The sequence below is a fragment of the Nicotiana tabacum genome, chromosome 6 (assembly GCF_000715075.1).
Source record: "Nicotiana tabacum cultivar K326 chromosome 6, ASM71507v2, whole genome shotgun sequence".
Lineage (NCBI taxonomy): Eukaryota > Viridiplantae > Streptophyta > Magnoliopsida > Solanales > Solanaceae > Nicotiana > Nicotiana tabacum.
Genome location: NC_134085.1, coordinates 137,601,577 through 137,619,266, shown reverse-complemented (window position 1 = coordinate 137,619,266; position 17,690 = coordinate 137,601,577). Strand labels below are relative to the sequence as shown.

The following is a 17,690-nucleotide window of genomic DNA, read 5'->3' as shown; positions in this document are numbered from 1 at the left end:
AGATTACTGTCGCCGGCTCCCGGTAAGGTAATATTTCTTTTTATTTTAACTGACTATTATTCTAAGTGGGTGGAAGCAGGTCCTTATAAAAAATTTGGCAAATGTGAAGTGGTGGATTTCTTGTGGGAAAACATAATCTGCAGGTTCAGAATACAAAAAGAGATTGCATGCCATGATGAGCCGTAATTTATTAGTGCAAAAATCACAAGCACCTTGAAGATTTGAAAATAAAAAGGATCACATCTTCACCCTACCACCCGAGCGCAAATGGTCAAGCAAAGTCAACGAAAAAAGTGATTATACAAAACCTCAAGAAAAGGTTGGAAGTGGAAAAAGGTAAATGGCCTGAGGAACTACCCAGAGTTTTATGGGCGTACCGAACAACAACCAAATCGAGCACGTGGGAAAATCCCTTTTCTCTTATGTATAGAGCAGAAGCCTTAATTCTGGTAGAAGTAATGGAACCTACAATGAGGTATTTCCAGGCAAGCGAAGAAGCAATGAAGCGATGTTGGTCAACCTGTAGTTACTCCATGAGAGTAGGGACTTAGATCATGTAAGGACGGCGGCACAAAAGCAGAGAATGGAAACATATTATAATCGAAGAGCCAACCTCCGTTATTTCAAAATATAAGACTTGGTCCTAAGGAAAGTAACTCAAAACACCTGAATCTCAATGCAGGGAAGCTAGGTCCAACATGGGAAGCTCCTACTGGGTTTCAGCTGTTACCGGGAAAGGTTCGTACGAATCGGAGAATCAAGATAGAGAAAAGTTGCCTAGCAACTAGAACGTGGCACGCCTCAAAAGATATTATTGCTAATGAACATCACATGTACTGAAAGTATATGTTGTTACCTTTTTACCTTCGTCCAATTTTTGTCACAATTGAGTTTTTCTAGAAAGGTTTTTAACGAGGAAGCAACGGAAAGCATGCTACGAAGAAAGCTTCAACAGCAATAATAAGACCTTCTAATAACAAGGCACACAAGCGAAGAACCACGCGGACGGTTAGTTAATCTTTTGCTCGATAGCAAAATTCCTACTGGGAAGTTAAGTTTGCTACCAAACAAAGGTTACCCAACTGTCCGCAAATGCAAACCACTAAAGGATTGTTAGATAGTCTTTTGCTCGATAGCATAAATTCCTAAGGGGAAGTGAAGTTTGTTACCGAGTTGAATATTGTCTAGCAATTCATTAGTGGGGTCCTTGAAAGTACAAAACTTCCAGTGTTCCAACTCGCATTCTTTGCATTCGAAAACTAGGGGAATGATATAATAATACGACAATAATGACTGCCATGTTGATTGGGAAACGAAAATCGAAAACATAGTTGTATTATCGAGACTGGGGACTGAGCGGCCAGCCCCGTAGAAACAAGCGGTACAAGTTAGCCACAAGTAATGACAATTTATTTTTAGCATTATGTATTTTTTTGAAAATGGAAGGAATAAAGTGAAGTCTTTTTATTTCTATTTTGTTTCTTGTCTGAATGATGAATTGACTTTATTATTTGAAAGTTAAATAAGTGCTTCAAATGCTAGTGTCATAATGAAGATGAGACTTCCTCTTCAAGAACACCGTAAACATAGGAGGGCCCTCTCTTATAAAAACTTTCACGTTAAAGGGTTGATTTCGAAAGAATTTATACCGGAATCCAAATGTCTTCGGGGAAAAATACACCCGAAGCCTTGCACAAAAAGATGCAAATACTGATGAAAACACTCACGTTAAAGGGTTGATTTCGGATGAGTTTATGCCCGAAATACAGATGCTTTAGGGGGAAAAAATACACCCAAGGCCTTACATAATCAGACGCAAACAGTAAAACTTGCGTAAAACACTTAAGCAAAAAAATGCAAAGGTTAAAACTTGCATAAATGTTCAAAACAAAAAACGCAGAAAGACTCATGAAATACTTGAGCAAAAGATTTTTTTTATTGATAATAAACGTGACAAAATAGCACAGATACAAAATTTCGAAAAAGAAAGAAAAATCTAAACTAGTGCATCTTTGGAGCCTGGAGGAAGAGAAGCGTCCGCACCCCTGGGGGAAGTGGATAGATCTGTCGCTGGTTCGATATCTTGACCTTCATCACTTTGGCCCTCAGCATCATCACCTTCTGATTCCACTTCAGTTCCTGAGAATTCAGAACCAGAATAAGAAGAACCAGAAGCATGAGTCCTTGCCGGGAGACCCCTTTTAGCAGCTGACTCAAGCTTACGGGCTTTAGCAATTTCCGCATCAAAGTCAATGATACCCGATTTAGCCTCTTCTAAGGTTTTTCTCCTCATGTTGTACATAACATAAGTTTTCTTAAAACTAAGGGAAGCCACTCGGTGCTTGAGTTCTTCTGTAAGTTGGTTAACTTTGACGAAAAGGTTTTCCCCAGTAGATCTAATGGACTTGAGGCTAACGTCAAGTTCGCGGATAGTACAGCTGAAAATTATAATATGCTTAATGATCTTCTTATACTTCTCCTCCAATTGGGCCTATTTCTTCCCCGCAGCAGCAATCCCTTCAGTCTTGGAATTCAAGGTTGCCTCTAAATGGATCAATCTTTCAGCAGTGGCAGCCTCATGATCGGATGCAACAAGAACGATATTATGAACTTCAGCCCATTTGGCTTTAGCCTATTCAAATTGAACCCTCAATGTGGCAATCTCTTGGCTAAGAGTGTTTGCTTTGCTGCAAACGAGCCTCTAACACAACAACCTCAGCAGCTTTGTTTTCCAGTTTCGAGAGGAGAGTTGCGGCTTATTCCCGCTCAACCAAAAGTTTATCCCTCTCGGAAGTAGTTCCTCCTTTTCCCGAATCATCCTCTGAAGGCCCTCGAAAGCAAGAAAGTTGGCCTACGAAATAAAAGGGGCAAATTCAGGATATTTTCAAGCAAAAACAAAAGAAATAGCAAAGTAAGTAAAGAATGTACCGTTGCGGCGTTGTGCATGGCATTGTTCAATAAGAACTCTTCCGAGAAAGACTATATCTTTTCCCAATCATTTTATGAAGCCAAAGACTTCAGATAGTTAGCTAGTTCTACCGACCAAGATATAAAATTACATCTGGTGGAGATCGAGAGAGTAAAGTTCCTCCTCCTTTACAGATCATCTGAAAGGCATCGTAATTTTTCCCCAATATCCCATGAACTAGGGACTGGGGAAGAGGAACATCTTTTTCTCGGGCGGACGCGGTCGGTAGAGATGATGTAGCACTTAATGACGGAAGAGTTAGTGAAGAAGGTGATAAAGCTGATGGCGTTGAAGGATGAGAAGCAGTTGCGATGAACACAGTGTTGGGTTTTGGTTGCTCATCAACCGAAGACGGCAAGGGCCCGGTACTCAGCCTCATGGTACCAAGCGCAATGACTGGGATTGAGCAACGAGAGTTGGCATTTTCTACCATTTCAAGCTCCCCCCAAAGCGCTGATACATCGTGCTCAGTTAGTGTAACTAACTCAACAGGATGATAATCCTATTGAGATGATAAGGATCGTCACCTTCTATGTAGAGAAGCTACCTCATCACTAGCTTCTCTGTTATCATCAATAACTATAGTATCTATGGCCGGCTCGGGCACGACACTCGACAGCACAACATCTGAAGACGATTTAGGCACGACACTCCTTGCCCTCTTATTTTTTACCTCGGCCACAGAGGAACGTCTCTTTTTTTCTTGCCTGCTTGCACTCTAGGTGGGGACTCCTAAAAGAAACACTTGTACCTGAAGTAGGCCCGGAGATACCTATTCGAGTAAGCACCTCCTGAAGTAGCCTCGCTGCATCAGAAGGATCAACCAAAAGGTCCTTCTCGGGGATGACAATTGAGCCCGTAGGTAGACCATATTTCAAAAAAATGGAGAAGGGATCAATCAATTTCCTCACGTAAAAATCAGAAACGAGATGAGTCTAAGTTACCATGATTTTTGGCCTTCCACCAATATTTGTGGGCTAGTTCTTTTCATGTGTGGGTTTCAGGCATAGTGACGTCCAAGATTTTCTGGACCCACTGGTCCAAGCCATCAAACCTAAGTGGAATCCGTCGAGTTATTGAAACAAGCAAAGGACGAAGGATATATTTGGATATGAAAAAATTTCTATTGAAAGAAATATTAAACAAGGAACTTACGAGTACGTTCCATGATTCTGGAAAGGATGAAACTGTTGCGGGAATAATATCAATATGGCAACTACAACGAACTGTTCTATCCACCCATGGTCATTATCATCATCCATGCTAGATAATAGAGCATGGTGGTCGCGTTTGCTGAAGTTTATCATTTCCCCCAGAAGACTTTGGGGGAATAAAGATTCATCACATGAGCTAAAGATAGCTTCTCCCCGTCTCTTGGCATAAGTGCCGAAGACAAGCAATCGTCCTCCACACAAAAGGACTTACTTGTGCCAAACACACATGGTAGTGGAGGTAGAACTCCGCAATAATGGATTCAAGCTCTCCACATAATGAAAATGCTCCCAAAGTAAAGGGATACGTGTAAAAGTATGTAAACCCTCCTTGGGTAGGGTTACTCGCTCTATTAGATCAGGAGAAATAATGTCCAAATCTTGATAGCGACAATCTTCCTTCACATAAGAAATACTAGAAGGATAGATGGAGGAAGAGTATCTGCCAATGGCCCACGTGTAAGGGTTAATCGAAGGGAATTTCTTTTCAAAATCTTTTGTAGTAACAAGGCTTCTAAGGATAATGGAACCCACTGTTGAAGGAGCAGCATCTTCAGCTTTGCTCTTGTTCTTTCTCTTTCTCTTTGAAAAGCTGGTGTTCTTTGAAGAGGCAGCCATTATATGTTACAGATGAAGGAAAAGTTTTTTCGTTTGAAGGAAGTTGAAGAAAGGTTGAAGAGCAATAAAAAAGGTTTTAGGAAGTTTGGAGAGTTATGGAGTATGAGTGAAGAAGATTGGTGCATATAAGTAAAGTGGCTAAATTCGTGACCATGATTACCTCGATAACCGGTGAAAGCTATGCTGAATTAAGGGATGACGCATGTTCGAGGCATTAAATGCGGAGAGACGTGCGTCTAATCAACCGTCAGAAGATTTTCAGAAGGAATCATAGTAGTTCCTGCCAAAAAGATTGTTTCTACCAACTTTTCGATGATACAAAGTTATGTCACCGGAAAGTAAGGGGACTATCTGTATAAGATAAAATACACTATGGTAAGTGGTCGTTTAAGAAAGTGACGCGTGGAAATTAAGGCGAGGGATAGTTAGAGCTATAGGCAATTATCCCATTTGTTACCGGAAGGAATAATGCTCATAAAAATGAAATAAATGTCTGTCACCCCGTAGCATTTAATGGAGAATATTCTATAACACTTAATACAGTGCCCGTTACAAACGGATATAGCATTCATGCATGTCGCGCCCCTTTTTTCCTCGCGAAGTCCAGGTTTTGACATTCATTGAGAATAACTCATTTCCTTTTGGGAAATTGGGTATTTGAATTTGAAGAGTCGCCACCTAACGGATTTAAGGTGTGTTAGGGCACCTAAAGCAAGTAACTCATAAAAATCTATTTGCATTACCAGAGATTGGGTAAGGGTTCGAAATAACCTTGAGGGAAAGGTGTTAGGCACCCCTCGCGATCCACAACGATGGGTTCCAATCGAACTCAGATTATGTGAATTAGTCTTATAAACAGATAAAGCAAATTAGACAAATTGGTATTACATTTAAAATAAAGGGTAAAAGTGGTCCTATGTTTTTTAGCCTACAGGATCACATCTGTACAATACCCGGTAAACCTTCCTCAACTAGAGGGGTTACACGTGGCATTAGCGCACAGGTCATCATATCCTTTTACTACCCAATTACCCTCCCCTTAGTAGTTATATAAGCGATTTTGATTAAACGAACTCTATGTGTGCATTACCCGTCCCTTCCTTATGGCCCTGGAGGTGTTTAGGACCTCTAATTTAGGCAGTTCTAGACTTTCCTAAGGTACTTAAAGAAGAAATATCTAGGCAACAAACAAGAACAAATAGGATTGTCAAGTAAAAAACAATTAAGGGGCTCACATTTACCTCCACAAATAAGCAGTTAATAGCACATCTCAAACAACAGGATTTCAGATATTTCAAAGGATCCTAGGGCAGAGTATCTGGGTGAGCATGGAAAACAAAATATGCAGCATTGTGTTAAGGCGAGGTAATAGAGACCTAATCAGTTTGCCTACTGATTTTAGGGCCTGCTGAATATGGGCAGTTCACAAATGATTAAGCAAAGCACATTTTACCAATTGCAGGATTTTAATTACCTACAGGCTCGCCTAAGCGTGGATCCGAGATGCCCTATAACGTGATATCTAACTGTTAATCAGAATTTTAATAGCCAGTTTAAAACCAACACTTTGAGTTTATTATGTCATATAGGCATGTTGTCTAGGTGCGAACGTTACAGAATAGTTTTTTATACATATTATCTCTATAGGCATGATACCTAAGTGTGGAGGCTGCTTTTAAACTTACTCTTATAGACGTAGTTGCCACTGAAGAAACTGATTCTGTACGATCGAGATATAGCTATAGTATTTAGGCGAGGGTAAAAAAAAGTCCTAAAGCATGGCTTCTAATGTACATAAGAGAATAGACATGATTATTAGGCATAATTAATAGCAACCTAGTGAAAGGATTTCTAAACAGGCATGACATATGCAGAATTTTGAGAAAGCAGAGGTTTAGAACAAATGATATGATGCACCTATAAACATGCACAAAAAATAATCCTACAAGCATGGTTTCTAATGCAAGTAGATAATCATAATGGTCCTAAGAGCATGATTTCTACTAACAACCCACATATATATATATATATATATATATATATATATATATATATATATATATATATATATATAGTCCCTCCCATTTTACTAATATCCCCAATATCTGTTTACAAAGATTATTATAGACCATAAAATAAATGAATTACAAAATAAACTAAGTTATGCTATAAGGATCCTGAAATATAGACCCAAAGGATAAACCTGGCAAACCAGACCTTTAACCAGTCCAAAAATGCCATAACCTCATAGTGCACCCAATAGTATCCTGGTGTGTCAAAGTTTCCAAGGGCCTCAGGGACCCCGGGCAATGTTCACACTAGAAAACTTTCAAAGTAACCCTTTATGAGCAAGTTTGGAAAGCCAACTCCAGTGTGTCAAAGTTCAGAGGGGTCTTATGGACTCCTAAACAATGCTCACACTGGAGGGGCAAGACCCTTAGTGTTCTAAGAATAGGAGTTGAAAACATGAGATAGTTTCTAAGAAAATTGTTTTTAGATTCTCAGGAAGTAAGGATCAAACAGGGTCATTCAATCATTGTAACTCAAACAAAAGTCCCAGCAGTCAAATAGTATACAGAAACAAGATAACTTAGAGTTTCAGCTTAGTTTACTAACTGTCATTAGGTGAGCATACGGTCACATACAAAGGGATAGTAGGGCTGGGGAGCCATATTATAAGAGGTGAACATTTTAAGAGCATGCTAGTGGAGAAGTAGACATAGGTCCAGTTTAGACATGAGCAAGTATACAGGTTTGCTGAAAGCAGAAGCACTTAGGTCTGGCTAAAACAGGAGTAAACAGGTTGAAAACAAAACACACAAGGTTCAATCAAACAGAAGTAGACATGTTATAGCAGTAAATACATAAATTGAACAGAAATATACATGTTTATTGTAGTAAACACATAGGTTTGCTTAATCAACAGAAAGGCATGCTAATTATTAAGGAAACACACAGGTCAAGTTGAAAAGCAATAAGCATAGAGTCTAGTGAACATCTTGATTGGAACAACAATCATGAAGCACGAGATCTAATGAGATAAGTAAACATGCTGATAACACGGCACATAGTTGAATTAAATAGCAATAGACATGTAGTTATAGGGAAAACATACAGGTTCAGAAGAAAGACATACTGATTTTAAGAAAAACATATAGATTTGATTGAATGGAAATAGTGAGAGCATACCAGTTAAGGAAGTAGAAACAAAAGGTAAAATAGGCAGGATTCAACAGCCTAGCCTCGGCTTTCAGCCGACTAGATAAACAATGAATACAAGTAGCAGAGAGAGAGAGAGATGAGAGAAAGTTTATGTGTGTGTGTGTGTGTTTGAACTATTGTTCGTTGTTTAAGAATCAGAATAAGAGTGTATATATATAGCACTTAGGGAGATGAAACAAATAAGGTAAGAAAGGATTTGGAGTTCATAAATAAAGTAGGTAGATATAATCAATCAGTTAATTGGGGCTAATCCCCATTAATTTACACTAACATATTCGGGAAGATCATATCAGTACAAAGAGAATCCATTACCAGCCCTGATTGGGGCTTAAATAAGGTAACAAATCGTAAATTGTCCATAAATTAACTAATCAGCTAGAATAAAGCAAGTAACACTAATTACAGGCCACAAATAAGGAAAATAAGTAAAAATCCAAAGAATACTGATTTTAACGGGAAGAATTGGTCTGAATCCCTAATACAAATTAATTAAGTAAAAAGAATCCCAAAGAATACTGGTTATAACAGAAAAATTATTCAAAACTAAGAATAGAATCAGTCAACACACTGTCGCACCTCCTTTTCGCCGCGCCCGCAGGGCGCGTGGGGAGTTTTCTCCAATTGAAGGACAGTCGAAACGGGATTTGTTTATTTGTTTTAGAGTCGCCACCTGGGAATTTTAAGGCGTCCCAAGTCACCAATTATAATCCCTGAATCGAGGAGAATATGACTCTGTTTATTATTCTGCGAACCAGAAATCCTGAGTAAGGAATTCTGTTAATCCGGAAGAAGGTGTTAGGCATTTCCGGATTCCGTGGTTCTAGCACGGTCGCTTAACTGTTTTTATTATTGGCTTAATTACCTTGATTTTATTAAATACATTGATGTTACATGTTTTTACTACCGCTTATTGATGACCCTTCTTTGAATCGAATTACGCGTACGTATATTCGTGTTAAAAAAAATTGCGGACTTGTGTCACGCGTACGTGTACACAATAACTTTTTATAATATATTTATTAAGCAATCATTTTTCGAAATTGTGTTGGATCAAGAATATTTGTTTTTCTTGAATAATGAACCGTACATCTCGGGTTTTTATGAAATTGATTTAACGCCTTTTGGAAAAATCCTTTTATTAAATATTCGTTCGAAATTGCGCGTACGCATAATCCGAATTTTTGCTTTTAAAAATATAATCAGGGTACGCGAACGTATCCCTAATTGTGCAAAATATTCGTAATGATATTAGGGATTTTCCACAAATTGTTTATTATATCTATACATTTTTATGTGAAAATCATGATAAATTCCCATTTAAGGTGCCCTTAAATTCTTTGAAAAGAATTTACAATTTATTAAATGTTGACCGTTGATTATATTTTCCGAATATAAGTTATATTCATTCCAACTATTCAATTTCAAAGGACAGAATAAAAATATGATTAATATTATTTAAAAAAAACAAATATGACATATATATATATATATATCAAAGAATAAATTGCATATAAAACTGAAAATGAATGATTCATAAAGGAAGGAAATATTTTCCAAAAAAAAATTCATGATTTATTTAATGCAAATTCTATTTCTAATTACCATTGATATCAAGTGTTGCAATTGGTACTTATACATCTCGTTTCATTCTCATATACTCGCTTTTAATCTAATAAGCCTAATTATTTGATCAATTTGTCTTATGAAGGTAGATAGGTATCGAGTTTATAAGAAAGGAATTATTATACAAGTTAATTCAATAAAATTACCTTACATGCAACTTAACTGTATATCGTAAATATTCATAACATTTTAACATTGTAACAAGCTACATCATATCACCTTTCGCCAACGTTTATACACACATCTATTATCTTATAAAAATATACCAACAACACCATCTTAACCTTATTTAACAATAAATATCACTACTGTAATTTTCTTGGCACTTCTACATCACTTCTTACTTAACTAACAACAAAATTAAATAATGACCAACATTCATGCCATATTCCCTACTTTGACAATTTAATATGATTAAACTAATGAGATAATGAGCTAATATTATTACAAATCTTTATACGAACTTTCAAAGTAAGACAATTAGCTCATAGCTATCAAATTGAATTCACTACTAATTAACTAACATAAAACAAAAATGAAATTTAAATTGATGAACTTGGACAAATAGAAAACAGAATTTCAATTCAAACTTCATTGATGAGTCATGTTGAATCTCTTTCCAACTTAAAATTTAAAAGACATGTACCTGGTATTGGAAAACAAGAGAAGATGAAGCTGAGAAGCAGCAACAGTAGTAACAATGTAGCACAACAACGACAGTCCAGCAACACAGGAATAGACCAGTAACAGTAGGAATAGTAGTAAACCCAGGAGACTATAAACGACTCCAAGTATAGAGAAGAAGTAAAAGGCATGAAGGTTCTGACTATTTCAGATCTTAAGCGAGGCAATGAAACAGTAACTATTCTTTTCAACTTCAAAACTCTCCAAAATGAATTCTGTCTCTGTATATTCAGTGTATCCAGAATGTATATCGGGTGTATACTTCTCACTCCGCCCCCTCTTTTTTTCTTCTCTCTATCTAGTTTTTCCTCTTTTTTTCTTCTCTCTATCTAGTTTTTCCTCTTTTTTTCCCCCCTTCTTCCTAAATTTTCTCTTCTATTTATAGCAAAATTTTCGAAATTTTCAGATTTATTTTTTTATTATTTTATTATTTTTTTAATTAAAAGAAATCCCACTTACAAATTGCTTTTATTTTTTTAGAAAAAGAAATCCCACCTTTATTTACTTTTATTTTTAAAATTCCAACTTTAATTACTTTATCTTATTTAAAATCCCACTTTTTATTTTTTTTTAAAAGAGAATCTCACTTTATTTAACTTTTCTTTAAAAAACAAACCACTATCTTTTCTTTTTCTTTTAAAAATGCTACTTTCAATTACTTTAAATTTTTTTAAATTTTCAGATACCTTTATATTTATTTTTTAATTCCAACCTTCTTTTACTTTTAAATTTTTTTTTTAAAACTTTTTATTTTTTTTAAAAAAATTTCTACATTCTTTTACTTTTTTAAAAAAAATCATTCCCGAAATTATTATATATGTTTTTTTTAAAAAAAAAATAAAAAAAAATATTTTCGGATTTTTTTTATATATAAAAAAACAAAAAATAAAACTATTAATAGTGATAATTCACCTTTTATTTTTTTATTTTTTTGGTTTTGTTTTGTGTTGGACAAAAATGAAGATGGGGTGTTGGGTTAATGGAGCGGACCGGGTCGACCCGGTTTGAAACGGACCGGGTCATGGGGAAAGTTGGGCAATTATTTGGGCCTGTGGTTTGAAATTGAAGAAGTGGCCCAATCCGATTTTTCTTTGTATTTTTGTTCTCTTTTCTTCTTTTATTTTTCTAAAACTAAATTATAAAAGTACTTAAATTATTATTAAGAACTAAATTAAGTTATAAAAGCGCAAATTAACTTCCAATAACAATTAACGCACAATTAAGTAATAATTAAGCATAAAATTGTTCATTTGGACATTAAATGCTAAAAATGCAAAAGATGCCTATTTTTGTATTTTTTTATTAATTTAACAAATAAACATGTATAGACAAACATACAAATAGTTACACAAAATATCACAAAAATTGCACACCAAGAAAAATTATTTTATTTTTTGAATTTTTTGGGAGTAATTCTCATATAGGGCAAAAATCACGTGCTTACAGCTGCCCCTCTTTGCCCGAAGACACGAAGGGTTTTCGTGCAAAGATAAAGCGAGCGATTTTTGCCCATCCGAGTACTCAGTGTGAAGCATTTTTTTTATTTTTATTTTTTGAAAAAGATTTGACCGAACCTTTGCTTCAAAGGTTTCCTACATATCCTGGGCTAAACAGGAATCAGGTCAATGTAGTTCGGGAAGTTTTGGTAGCTGGGACTACCGTGGGACTGTGATGTTACTGCTGCTTCGTGCTGTTTTTACTGCTTGCTGACCTCCTTATTACACCTTACTGTAAAGGAAATACAAAATTAAACTAGACTATGGTACATGAATTATAAAATCTTATCTAGATCATGCTCTCGCGTTTCTTGTTGTCTTGATATCTTGGTGACTCTTGGGCATTGGTCTTATTCCGTATTCCTTTTGGAACTCTTGTTGTTTCTTGTTGGGGATCTTGTTGGACTCCTCTGTTTTATTGATTCTAAGTGTGCTCCTTTTTCATATGAGCGGGCTTTTGATTTCAACACTTCAATTGCATTTCCTCGTTCTTCAGGTGGGTGCCTCGACTGCTTCTTTTCTTTCTTCATCCTCATTTTCCAGGTGGACGCCTGACTTCTTTAATTCTTTCATCCTCATTCTCCAGGTGGACGCCTGACTTCTTCAATTCTCATCCTCATTCTCCAGGTGGACGCCTGACTTCTTTTTTTTCTCATCCTCATTCTCCAGGTGGACGCCTGATTTCTTTTAATTCTCATCCTCATTCTCCAGGTGGACGCCTGACTTCTTCTTTTTCTCATCCTCATTCTCCAGGTGGACGCCTGACTTCTTTAATTCTCATCCTCATTCTCCAGGTGGACGCCTGATTTCTTCTTTTCTCATCCTCATTCTCCAGGTGGACGCCTGACTTCTTTAATTCTCATCCTCATTCTCCAGGTGGACGCCTGACTTCTTCTTTTTCTCATCCTCATTCTCCAGGTGGACGCCTGACTTCTTTAATTCTCATCCTCATTCTCCAGGTGGACGCCTGATTTCTTTAATTCTCATCCTCATTCTCCAGGTGGACGCCTGACTTCTTCTTTTCTCATCCTCATTCTCCAGGTGGACGCCTGATTTCTTCTTTTCTCATCCTCATTCTCCAGGTGGACGCCTGACTTCTTTAATTCTCATCCTCATTCTCCAGGTGGACGCCTGACTTCTTTTAATTCTCATCCTCATTCTCCAGGTGGACGCCTGACTTCTTTAATTCTCATCCTCATTCTCCAGGTGGACGCCTGACTTCTTCTTTTTCTCATCCTCATTCTCCAGGTGGACGCCTGACTTCTTTAATTCTCATCCTCATTCTCCAGGTGGACGCCTGATTTCTTCTTTTCTCATCCTCATTCTCCAGGTGGACGCCTGACTTCGTTAATTCTCATCCTCATTCTCCAGGTGGACGCCTGACTTCTTTTAATTCTCATCCTCATTCTCCAGGTGGACGCCTGACTTCTTCTTTTTCTCATCCTCATTTTCCAGGTGGACGCCTGACTTCTTCTTTTCTCATCCTCATTCTCCAGGTGGACGCCTGACTTCTTTAATTCTCATCCTCATTCTCCAGGTGGACGCCTGATTTCTTCTTTTCTCATCCTCATTCTCCAGGTGGACGCCTGACTTCGTTAATTCTCATCCTCATTCTCCAGGTGGACGCCTGACTTCTTTTAATTCTCATCCTCATTCTCCAGGTGGACGCCTGACTTCTTCTTTTTCTCATCCTCATTTTCCAGGTGGACGCCTGACTTCTTCTTTTCTCATCCTCATTCTCCATACAAATATTGTTTTTGCCCCTGTTTTAAATCAAAGAAAACTTCGTTAGTTTAAAGCAGGGTGGTTGGCTGTGGTATTCTTGCAGATGGTGATGTTTCTCTTCGTCTCTCTTTATTGCCTTGGAATGATTGAAAAGACTGTTTTGTCTTTGTAATTGATCCTTGACTATAGGATTCCCCTCTGTGTGTTTTCCTTCAAAACCTTTCAACTGTAATCATGTGCCTCTTCTGACTTTGCTGACCCACTTTTGATTTCATCTTTCTTACACCCGTATTTTATCTCCCACCTTTCGTGGCTGTATTTTGTAATCTTGAATCTTGGTAGTATACCTTGACATTCCTTCTTATTTGTTTGGAATAAAACTTATCTCAAAGCTTGGAGAAAGTAAGACTATTAGTAACGAAATACGCTGATTTCGACAATTATAGAATGAAAAGAAAAATCCAATTTTTTGGATGACTGTTGGAAAAGGAATAAAGGACTTATCTGATTGGAATTACTGGCACCAATGATCAGGGTATGCATTTCGGATTAATCAACCCAGTCTTTTAATCCATCTCCTCTCAATTGTCTCAAGGAGTTTTCACCGATAAATTTTCCTCGTTTTTCACTTCTTCACTTCCTTTTCGCCTTATGGTGCCTGTGTGGGTTTTTACCTATAAGACTCTCTCATTTTACTTTTCTCTCAACCTCCGTCGCCTTATGGTGCCCGTGTGGGTTTTCACCTATAAGACTCTCTCATTTTACTTTCTTTCCTTGTTTGTACCAGAGTGTTATGAACCACTTCATTTGCTTGCCTCAGCATTTTTCTAAGATTGATCGAAAGGTCTTTTTGGTATTAAGGTTAGGAATGGAAAAGGTATTAAAAGCTAAATAGCTTTGGTATGGGTTTAAAATTACAACTCTTGGAATCTTTTCTTATTTCCAATACAATTCCTACCCCAGTTTCTTGATTGGGGTCTCTTAATATTTCTTTTCCGTGCACATTGTGCATGTTGTGCACCCTATGACCGAGCTGTGAGGCGCCTACGTATCCTTCTTTGAGGAATCAGGTCAAACGTAGTTCACTACATAATAGTGAAGATTTTGATCTTTTTTTTTTATTGATTCCAAGAGAGGGTAGGAAAGAAACAAGTATGGCTCAAAGGGGAAGCAAATGGTATAGTGTTTGGATAGCAGAATAAATTGCCTTTGTCATTTCAATCTTCGAAATAGTGCTAAATACAAACATTCAAAAAGTTATGCATAATATCTCTTTACCGCATCAGAATTGATCGCCATATCTATGCATTTGCCTTCAATATCTGTTAAACATAGTGCACCATTCGATAATACTCTGGTCATAATGAATGGTCCTTGCCAATTCGGAGCAAATTTGCCTCTTGCTTCAACCTGATGTGGAAGAATACGCTTCAGCACATGCTGACCTACTTCAAACTTCCGGGGACGCACCTTTTTGTTGTATGCTCTTTCTATTCTTCTTTGATATAATTGACCATGGCATACTGCGGTCAATCGTTTTTCGTCAATCAAGTTTAACTGTTCTAGACGGGTTTTGACCCATTCATCATCATCAATCTTTGCTTCGGCGATGATCCGAAGGGAAGGAATCTCAATTTCTGCAGGAATTACTGCTTCAGTGCCGTATACCAACAAATAAGGAGTTGCTCCTACTGAAGTGCGAATAGTAGTGCGGTATCCCAATAATGCAAATGGTAATTTTTCATGCCATTGTTTTGAACCTTCTACCATTTTCCGAAGTATCTTCTTTATGTTTTTGTCGGCTGCTTCTACTGCTCCATTCGCCTTGGGCCGATATGAGGTAGAGTTACGATGTGTAATCTTAAACTGTTGACATACTTCTTTTATTAAGTTGCTGTTGAGATTAGCACCGTTATCTGTGATGATCACCTTCGGGATTCCGAATCGACATATGATATTTGAGTGGACAAAATCGACCACAGCTTTCTTGGTTACTGATTTGAATGTCTTGGCCTCAACCCATTTGGTAAAATAATCAATGGCTACCAGAATGAATCTGTGTCCATTAGATGCTGCCGGCTCAATTGGACCAATCACATCCATGCCCCAAGCAACGAAAGGCCATGGTGCCGACATTGTGTGCAACTCGGATGGTGGAAAATGAATCAAATCTCCGTGTATTTGGCATTGATGACACTTGCGTACAAAACTGATACAATCTCTCTCCATGGTAAGCCAATAGTAACCAGCTCGGAGGATTTTCTTTGCCAACACATATCCACTCATGTGGGGTCCGCAAACTCCTGAATGTACTTCAGACATGACAGTTGTAGCTTGTCTGGCATCTATGCATCTTAACAATCCAAGATCTGGTGTTCTTTTATACAAAACTCCTCCGCTCAAGAAGAATCCATTTGCTAATCGCCTAATGGTCCTCTTTTGATCTCTTGTGGCTTGTGCGGGATATATTCCCATTCTGATATACTCCTTGATGTCGTGGAACCATGGTTCACCATCAAATTCTTCTTCAACCATATTGCAATAAGCGTGTTGATCGTGGACTTGAATATGTATCGGATCTACATAAGCTTTGTCCGGATGGTGCAACATTGATGCCAGGGTAGCCAATGCATCGGCTACCTCATTATGGATTCTTGGAATATGTCGGAATTCCACTGATTGAAACCGCTGACAAAGATCATGTAGACATTGTCGGTATGGTATGAGCTTCAAGTCTCGGGTTTCCCATTCTCCTTGAATTTGATGTACCAAAAGATCCGAATCTCCCATGACTAAGATTTCTCGGATACCCATGTCTGCAGCTAGCCTTAACCCCAAAATGCAAGCTTCATATTCAGCCATATTATTGGTGCAATAAAATCGCAATTGAGCCGTAACAGGATAGTGACGCCCTGTTTCAGAAATGATTACAGCTCCTATTCCGACTCCTTTCATGTTGGCGGCTCCATCAAAGAAAAGTTTCCAGCCAGGTTTTTCGATTTGTTCCACCTCGTCGATATGCATTGTTTCTTCATCAGGAAAATAAGTCTTCAACGGCTCATATTCCTCATCGACCGGGTTTTCGGCTAAATGATCGGCCAGTGCTTGAGCCTTCATTGCAGTTCTAGTCACATAGATGATGTCGAATTCCGTGAGCAATATCTGCCACTTTGCAAGTCTTCCCGTTGGCATAGGCTTTTGAAAAATGTATTTCAAGGGATCCAAACGAGAAATGAGGTAAGTAGTGTAGGATGACAAATAGTGTTTCAATTTTTGAGCTACCCATGTTAGGGCGCAACATGTCTTTTCCAGATGAGTATACTTAACCTCATAAGCTGTGAACTTCTTGCTAAGGTAGTAGATGGCCTGTTCTTTTCTGCCAGTGAGGTCATGCTGCCCCAATACACAACCAAATGAATTTTCCAAAACCATCAAGTAAAGAATCAAAGGTCTTCCTGGCTCTGGCGGGACCAACACGGGTGGGTTTGATAAGTACCCTTTTATTTTATCGAACGCTTCCTGACACTCATCGGTCCATTTGACTGCAGCATCCTTTTTTAACAATTTGAAAATTGGCTCGCAGGTTGTTGTGAGCTGAGCAATAAACCTGCTGATATAATTTAACCTTCCCAACAAACTCATTACTTCAGTTTTGTTACTTGGGGGTGGCAGTTCTTGGATGGCTTTGATCTTTGACGGATCTAGCTCAATGCCTCGTCGACTGACTATGAATCCTAGCAACTTTCCGGATGGAACTCCAAATGCGCACTTGGCAGGGTTAAGCTTGAGGTTGTACCTGCGAAGTCTTAATAAGAACTTCCTCAAATTCTCAACGTGGTCGGCTGATGCTTTGATTTTATGATCACATCGTCCACGTATACCTCAATCTCCTTGTGTATCATATCATGAAACACTGTGGTCATTGCTCTCATATAGGTTGCTCCGGCGTTTTTTAAACCGAATGGCATTACCCGGTAGCAATAAGTTCCCCATGGTGTGATGAATGCCGTCTTTTCTGCATCTTCTTCATCCATTAGAATTTGATGATATCCGGCATAACAATCCACGAAAGACCCTATATCATGCTTGGCACAATTGTCGATCAAAATATGGATATTGGGTAATGGGAAATTATCCTTTGGA

General features: G+C 37.9%; 1 pseudogene; it reads left to right on the top strand.

Annotated features, from left to right (window-relative positions):
* Positions 1-17,690, top strand: part of LOC142182070 (agamous-like MADS-box protein AGL62) — a 36,201-nt pseudogene that overhangs the window by 5,460 nt on the left and 13,051 nt on the right.